The sequence below is a fragment of the Manis pentadactyla genome, chromosome 17 (assembly GCF_030020395.1).
Source record: "Manis pentadactyla isolate mManPen7 chromosome 17, mManPen7.hap1, whole genome shotgun sequence".
Classification (NCBI taxonomy): domain Eukaryota; kingdom Metazoa; phylum Chordata; class Mammalia; order Pholidota; family Manidae; genus Manis; species Manis pentadactyla.
In genome coordinates, this window is record NC_080035.1 from 14714587 (window position 1) to 14723855 (window position 9269).

A 9269-nucleotide genomic window follows, 5' to 3' on the forward strand; every position below is an offset into this window, starting at 1 on the left:
TTAGTCCATTCTTGGGTTCTGTGAGTCTGCTGCTGTTTTGTTCCTTTAGTTTTTGCTTTGTTCTTATGCTCCACAGATGAGTGAAATCATTTCGTACTTATCTTTCTCCACCTGGCTTTTTCACTGAGCATAATACCCTCTAGCTCCATCCATGTTGTTGCAAATGGTAGGATTTGTTTTCTTCTTATGGCTGAGTAATATTCCATTGTGTATATGTGCCACATCTTCTTTATCCATTCATCTACTGATGGACACTTAGGTTGTTTCCATTTCTTGGCTATTGTAAATAGTGCTGTGATAAATATAGGGGTGCATATGTCTTTTTGAGACTGGGGAACTGCATTCTTAGGTGAACATATCTTTTTTGAGAGTCACAATTCAACCCACAACAGTCACATAAGCCCAAAATTGACCCACAGTAGATATCACCTTAAAGAAGAATAAAGTTACACTACCTGATTTCAAGACATCCTATAAAACTACAATTATTAAAACAGTGTGGTATTGGCCAATGATTGGCAAATAACCAATGGAAGAGAATAGAGTCCAGAAATAGATACACACATATTTGGTTAATTGATTGATGAAAAAGGTAACAATTCAACTCAGTGAGGAAATAAAAGTCTCTTCAATAAGTGGTGCTGGAACAACTAGATATCTGTACAGAAAGAAATGTACTATAACCCTATATATACCCTACACAAAAATTAATTTGAAATTAGACCTAAACATAAAATCTAAAATTATGAAGTTTCCAGAAAGAAACAGGAGAATATCCTCATAGCTTTGATATAGGGAAAGATTTTTTTAGGATACAAATTTGTATCCTATTTTTTAGGATAGGATAGAAAATCCTATCACCAATCATTTTCTTGAAAATTGAGAAATCAGACTTCACCAAAATTTTAAACTTTTGTTCATCAAAGACACCATTACAAAAAGAAAAAGGTAAGCCACAGACTGGAAGAAAATATTGCAATACATATATCTGACAAAGGATTTACATTTAGAGCATAGAAAAACCACTTACAAACTAATAAGAAAAAGACAAACAGCCTGGTAAAAACAAAATATGGGCAAAATATTTGAGCACACATCTCACAAAAGAAGACATGTGAATGACCAGTAAACACATGAAAACTCATACATGCAATTACCCTGTGATCTAGTAATCCTCCTACATATTTACCTAAGAAAAAGAAAAAAAGACTGTAAGAATGAATTTTTATTCATTCTAGCCAAACACTGGTAATAACCCAAATATCCAATCACAGAAGAATAAATATACAACTGTATATCTCACTAAGCAAAAGAAGCCAATCTGAGAAGTATATACAGTTCACATATAGAAACACAGTATGATTCTAAGTACTCTGGAAAATTGGAAGTAGAACTGTGGAGTAAAAAGATCATTGGTTTCCAGGGGTTGGGGAGATATAGGGATGAGTAGGTGGAGCACAAAGCATTTTTAGGGCATTGATAATACTCTGTGTGATCTATAGTGGTGGATAAATGCCATTAAATGTTTGTCCAAACCCATAGAATGCACAACACCAAGAAAGAACCACAGTAAAAACTATGGATTTTGGGTGATTAAGATGTGTAGGTTCACCAGTTATAACAAATGTACCATCCAGTTGGGGGTGTTAATACTGGGGGAGGTTGTGCATGTGTGTAGGGGCAGAAGGTAGATGGAAAGTCTCTGTACTTTCCACTCAGTGTTGCTGTGAACCTAAAACTGATCTAAAAAATAAAGTCTACTTAAAAAAATCTGATTATATGGAGTCATGCAGAGAAAAGAGAACTTTTAAAGAAAGAAAAATACCTCAATGTGGTTTTTTTTCTTACAGATTTACCTCAGAATAATTGACGTACAATAAACCGCACAAATTCAGAGTTTACAGTTTGGTAAGTTTTGACATGTTCACAAGATAGTGAACATAACCACCACTCCAAAGGCTTCCTCCTGCCACTCCGGAATTCCTCTTTGCCCCCACCTGTGCCCTCCCCATTCCTAGGCAACCACTCATCTGCTTTGTCACTATAGATTATTTTGCATTATCTAGAATTTTATATAAATGGAATAATATGGTATGTACTCTCCTTCTGAAATTATTTTGAGATTCTTCCATGAGTTGTATCTATATCTCACTCCTTTTTATTGCTAAATAAAATTCCATTGTATGGATATACCACAATTTGTTTATTCATCTGTTGATCGACATTTGGTCTGTTTCCAGTTTGGGCTATTACCACAAAAGCTAGTATACACCTATAGGTGGATGTTTTATTTCTCTTCAGTAAATGCCTAAGAGTAGAAACACTGGTTCACAGGGTATGTGTGTGTTTAACTTTCAACTCCTAAGAAAAGATAAGCACTTCAGTGTGATTTTAAACCAAACAGCCCATAGCAAGTCTCAGACAGTTTCAAAACAGGCGTTTCCCTACAGTCAGGTTCTACAACTTTCTGTTGCCACCATCTGGGTGCTGTGCCCAGAAGTCCACTCCAGAGATCTGGATCTGTCCTGTTTTCTCTGCTCTCCCCCGCAGTGCTGTTCCCCATGGCATCACACCCCCAGCCTACAGCCCATTCACCAACCATTTAACTAACTTGACTATAGGAAGGAATTTCAGAGTGGTTCAAGGAACAGACATAACTCCATGAGGAAGCAGAGGAACATGGACTTAAACCCACAGCATAGCTCCATGTAGCATCCTAGTGTCACAGAGAAAAAAAGTACGTCAAATGCTAGAAATGAGCTAGCACTCTCTTTGCAACCCAAACCAGCTTTGCAAGTTGTGAAATATATCAGAGGTAATTTTTCACCAGTGCCTAGCACATGGTATGTATTTAGTTTGTATTTGAATGAAGGAATGAGTACCACACATATTCCTCTAATTAGTCATAAGAACAGTAAAGATGCGACTAGTTCCTGGCAAGAGTACTCAGTGAACTAGAGGCCTTGCCATTAAACTAGCTGTGTGGCAGGGAACATTTCTGAGCCTCAATTTCCTCATATGTGTAATGTAGAAAATCAGTCTGACTTCTTTAGCTTTGGGAACATTTAAATAAGATGACACATGTAAAAACCCTTTACAAACTCTCAATGTGCCACAAATGTAAAACATCTGCATCAATTATCCACAAATGTATTAGCAAATAAAAACAATTATATAACACAACTTTCTTTTATACTGTCTTCCAGAAACTCAAATTTGTCTCATACATTTAGCTCTGCATCGTCTAAGACTAAGGAAGAATACATATTTGCCAGTCCTAGTGAACCAAGAAGCTGAACCACAGAGAGTCTGAGTTTCCAAAGATCACCCCTGGGGTCATTTCTCAGGGAGATTTGAATCTGGCTTTCCTGTCTGAGGATAAGTCCATCTCCTCTCTGTCTCATTTACAGCAGCGTTTTTCTGCTCTCACAGTTCTCTGACACTCCTTAATGTGGCGATCAGCTTAGTAAGTCTGTCTGGAAAGACTTACCTTGGTGACTCCTGCACTTGATTACTTTACAAGTGGTAAATCTTCTCAGATAAAGACCGTCTGGTTCAAATATACAGTCCAATACTATTAGAATACAATAAAACTAACATTCTGTTAATGCAAGAGATTATTTCCACCACTTTTAGAAGAGGCAGAAAATGAAGACAGATACATAGATATCTAAAATTATTCAGAATGGGCCAAATCCTCATTTGATCTTTATTTGTCCTCCCCTGCCTCCACCCTCACATTGCCCATCCCCACTAACCAGAGTTGATTTTGAATGACCATCTGATGTGGGTTGGGGTAGGGGGACATCACTGTAGATGTGAAGCAGTAAATCATGGCCTTTTGAGGACAAAGCAGTGGATTCTGCATCTTGTATTTTTCATAACACTGTTTTGTACATTCCAATGGTATTACTCTTCCCTGTGTTTCTAACACAGATGCTTACATAAGTTGGAATGAATAAATGAACAAACACAACAACTAGGCTGATACACCACCAGCATTGTGTGTGTGTGTAGTGAGAAGTAGAGAGAAAAAATGCAAAATTCCCTTTGAGAAGCATTCTTTACCAGAATCTCCTGGTAGAAAAAACTTTGAGATGACTATACTAATTGCAATGAAATATGACTATGGCAATGATATGTTTCACTAGTTAAAAACAGACCAGCTACAGGAGTATCCAGGGCTGTGGAAGCAACAGTCCGCAGGAGCACCCCCTGCATACTCAGAGCTGGGGACTTGCCGTCAAGCTGTCCTTATCCCTCCCTAAATGATACTTTCATCCGTTTGAAATATTCTTCAAATGGCTGACCTTTTCAGAAGGAAATGTAGTCTAAGTTAATTGCTTTTTAAAAATTAAGGGTTTGGTAACCCAAAAATTAAGGGTTTGTTTCTTTCATGAAAAAAAAACAGTGAAAGTCAGCTGTACGTTGCCAATGTATGCAAAAATTTTAGTGTTCAATAAAACCTCATACTATAAGTAACATAGGATACAGTAACTTAACAAGTTAAATGGGAAAGCAAATCGGTGTGAGTACAGTGAGCTTTTCTGTTACACCTACGGCTGTCCTTGGGCTCATCCCTGATATGCGTGAACACCACTAACACTAGGAATTCATCCTCCAACTTCACTAAGGTGGAGAAAGGACTCTTTGGAGAGTAGCTGATTGAATGCCTTAGGGAAGGGGGAAAAAAAATCACCTCAAACCTGAAATATTTGTTTCCAGAAAGCAAAGATGCTTTTTTAAAAGAGTTTCTGTAGAGTAACTCAGAGAGGGTGCCCACCAGCCACGTAATGACAACCTAAGTATCAGCATCTTCATACACAGTGTGAGGCACTGGTTTCCACACCTGAGAGAGCCTCAGAACCTCCTGCAGATGTTAGAACACACACTGCTGGGTTCCTCTCCCAGTGTATCTGATTCAGTAGGTCTGGAGTGGGGCCCAAGAACCTGCATCTCTAACAGGTTCCCAGGAGAAGCTGCTGCTGTGCTGGTCCAGAGACCACACTTTGAGAACCGTTCGTATAAATTATTTCAATTAAACTGGGCAAGTCTGTGAGTATCTGTAAGTTCATTATGATACTCAAAAGGAAAAAATGTAAACTGTACAGAAAGGCAGTTGTAAAAAATTATATTTATTAATCTATATAGCTGTTTGTGTCTCCTTTTAAATACATGCTGGTTTATAAATAAAGCATAGCTCTTTTCAAACCTGTATAAGCAATGAGCAGGCACCAAAAAAAAAAAAAATCCAGAAGTTAATGAAGTGACTTCAGGAAAGGTAGGAATTGAACCAAAAGCAGGAAAAATTAATCAGTACCAGGTGATTCCCTTAATAACAAAGTAGAAAGTCCAGTCTTCACTCAGCAAAAGTAATTGAACAAAAACCAATCAAAATCCTTGTGTTCCAAGAGGATAAACCAGCCAAATGGCCCAAAGAATTAAGTTGGCCCCTCATCTCCTAAAAGAAAATCTCTACACATTTCATTATAAGGAGATACTCATAAGGCAGGGATGTGCTTTCAATTAAAATATGAAACAAGGTAAATATAATGGCAAGAAAATAAGTTTGATGATGTTGGCCATATGAAACCGAAACCAGCAGTATTTCCAAGCAGAAAATCAAGTTTCAACAAACTAAAATCTATGAGTAAGTAATAAAATTAAAATTAATTTAAAATCCCATTGATACAACAAGATGCTAATGAAGCATAAAAGACACTTAGCTAATGACTCAGGTTTGCATTATCCTGGACTATAAAACCAAACAGAGGTCTCAGCCAAGAACCAATCCACGGACCACACAGAAAGTCTAATTTTGTCTTGTTTTGTTTTTACCTTTAGAATCTGCTAAGATTACTGCAACTTTAGGAAAGAGCAGAAATAGAATTGGGTCAAATTACTGGAACTTCAAGTAATTAGCTTTGAGAGGGATAAGAAGAAAAGTAAGGCTAAGAACAGAATAAGAATAAAAGCCTATAACTGCACAGAGCCTAGCACATGAATGCTGCTAGCAGTTTTAGTCAAATAACCCAAACCATAAGCCACCCAAATGCCCATTAAAAGTGAATGAATAAGCAAATGGCAGTACATCCATGCTGTGGAATATTACATAGTAATAAAATAGACCAAAGTATTGTTACGTTCTACAACATAGATGAATCTCAAAAATCTAAGTGAAAGCTACACATGAAAGAGTACCTATGGTATGATCTTCGTGTTAATGTATGTTGAATAAGCTGTTCTTTAAGTGTTTAAAACATGTATGAGAAGTTGGCCTATTGGACTGGTGGCTTAATCACATGTTTAGGAAAATTTGGTAAGATAGTTTTTCATCAATGTTGAAGTGCATGGGGAGTTTAATTTGTCAAAATTCAATTTTGTAATTAGTTGTGGAAGTCATACGTAAATATTTCAAGGAATGTGAATTTTAATGATTAAAGGAATGCTAATTGTTCAAAATATTTATAAGAAGAATATACTATTACATTAAATAAGGCATAATAGAAGGGAGTGGTCCTTGCTTGTACAAAAGCCTCTTCCATACTCAATAACCATCAGTATACATCATTACAAACTCGCCTTGTCTTTGTCAACACAGCATATCCCTATGGCAGAGCTCTGACCAGTGTGTACAGGCCATCCCAAGGTTTGTTTTTTCCACTTAATGATATTTCACACATACTACAGAAAAATGCCACAATGTTGTTTTTGAGATACTGATAAGGCATTCTCAATGTACCATAGTTTGTAGACCTTTTCCTCCATTGTTGTTGGGGCTTAAGTTCAAAATCACTAAAAATCATTGTTACCAACCTCTGCTTTCTTACCATGCTGCATTAGCAATACCCAGACCTGGCTCAGAATTCCTGCTCCACCTGGTGGCAGCTGTGTGATCTTGAGCAGACCACTTGACCTTTCCAATCATTACTTATCCCAGGGTTGTGGAGATTAAACGAGGTATGTCCACAGTCCTTGGCACAAGGTAGGTGCTCTGAAATGGAGAGCTCTAAATCGAATACACATTTTTCATGTTATTTACTCTCACTGAATATGCTTTTTAGAGTACCCAAGCCTTTCGATTTTGCTGTAATGTTAACAGCTTTACTGTTTTGTACCGGGTATTTTTCATATTCTAGATTGTTACTACTTTTCCTTTTTGAGAGTTGATTCAAACTTACATTTTTCATTCCTTCAAACCAGTATCTTCCCAAGTGCTTGTTTGTTTTTGAGTTTGTGTTTTCATTCCTAAACTTGCCATCTCTTTCACTCATGGCTGTCCTGTGGTCCTCTAATGATTTGTGCTGCCTTTTCCCTGTTCCTGCTTTGGTGTTTATCTTTTCATCCTGTTTTCTTTAGCACACATTTATGTCTACATTTTAACTAGTATCCTACCTTACATATTGTTTATAGTCTGTAACCATATGATGAGTTTCCATGCGTTCAATTATTGTTTCTCATCATTTTAATGGGCATATGAATAAATTGCAATTTAATCAATTCCCCATTTTCACATTTAGATTATTTTCACTTTTTCACTTTTATAGATGGTACTTTGATGAATATTCTCATAGCTATAGGGTCATCCATGATTGTTTCCTTAGAATAAATACAGAGATTTATATTCATAAAATAAACTCATAAATTGCTGGGTCAAAAACGATGTAAAATTCTAAGTTTTTTAGTATGTATTTTCACATTACCAGTACAAGATTATACTAATTAGGGTATAACTTTCTGCAGAAAATTCAAGGCAATATTACTTTTTCTTTCTTTCAGATATTCTCCTACTGACCAATCATCAGAAATATTAATATTTTGAGCAGTTTTCTTGAATTAAAAATGTTTAAATAAATTACTATGAGCTGGAGTTCAGAAGATGGCGGCGTGAGTAGAGCAGCAGAAATCTCCTCCCAAAACCATATATATTTTGAAAATACAACAAATACAACTACTCCTAAAAGAGAGACCATAAGACACAGGACAACAGCCAGACTACATCTACACCTGCGAGAACCCAGCGCCTGGTGAAGGGGGTAAGATACAAGCCCCGGCCCCGTGGGACCCGAGTGCCCTTCCCACCAGCTCCCGGCAGGAGGAGAGGAGTCGGAGTGGGGAGGGAGAGGGAGCCCAGGACTGCTAAAGACCCAGCCCTAACCAACTGTGCCAGAGCGCAGACACACAGTGTATGGTGTACTGGATATTAGGGAAATGGCACAGTAAAACCTGTGAGCAGGTCCCCACAGCCGGCACCCCTGGGACAAAGAAAACCAAGTGCTTTTTGAAAGTCTTAAAGGGACAGGGACCCCACAGCCAGACGGAAGTGTCCTGGGACACGTAGCCCAGCAGCTGGGAATACCAGGGAACTCCGGGTGCCCTAACCCCCTGGGCAGCAGCGCAGCTCGGAGGCCCCACATGGCGATAAACAGCCTCCCACCTGTTCCCCCTATGTAGTGGCTCCAACATATTGGAGCAACAGCCCGAGGCTGGCCACGCCCACAGCAACCACGGAGCTAAACTCCACAGTGGAGGGGCAGGAATCAGAAGCCCTGTCTGCGTGCAGCTACCCAGCACAAGCCGCTAGAGGTCGCTGTTCTCACAGGAGAGGAGGGCCACAAACCAACAAGAAGGTAAGTTCTTCCAGCCGTCACTCGTCCCAGCTCTGCAAACTATTCCTATCACCATGAAAAGGCAAAACTACAGGCAGACAAAGATTACAGAGACAACACCAGAGAAGGAGACAGACCTAACCAGTCTTCCTGACAAAGAAATCAAAATAAACGTCATCACCATGCTGATGGAGCTGCAGAGAAATATGCAAGAGCTAAGGGATGACATCCAGAGGGAGATTACAGAAGTGAAACAATCTCTGGAAGGATTTATAAGCAGAATGGATGAGATGCAAGAGGCCATTGATGGAATAGAAACCAGAGAACAGGAACGCATAGAAGCTGATGCAGAGAGATAAAAGGATCCCCAGGAATGAAACAATACTAAGAGAACTGTGTGACCAATCCAAAAGGAACAATATCCACATTATAGGGGTACCAGAAGAAGAAGAGAGAAAAAGGGATAGAAAGTGTCTTTGAAGAAATAATGGCTTAACACTTCCCCAAACTGGGGGAGGAAATAATTGATCAGAACATGGAAGTACACAGAACTCCCAACAGAAGAGACCCAAGAAGGACAAAACCAAGACACATAATAATTAAAATGGCAAAGATCAAGGACAAGGAAAGAGTTTTAAAGGCAGCTAGAGAGAGGAAAAA

At 38.5% G+C, this 9269-nt stretch overlaps 1 long non-coding RNA gene across 1 annotated transcript; it reads left to right on the forward strand.

The window, feature by feature from the left end:
• Window positions 1–1563: 1563 nt before the first annotated feature.
• On the forward strand, window positions 1564–8020 carry LOC130681436 (uncharacterized). The gene is made up of 3 exons (XR_008994594.1): window positions 1564–1908; window positions 6844–6985; window positions 7780–8020. It is a non-coding gene; the product is annotated as an uncharacterized LOC130681436 (long non-coding RNA).
• Window positions 8021–9269: the final 1249 nt, after the last annotated feature.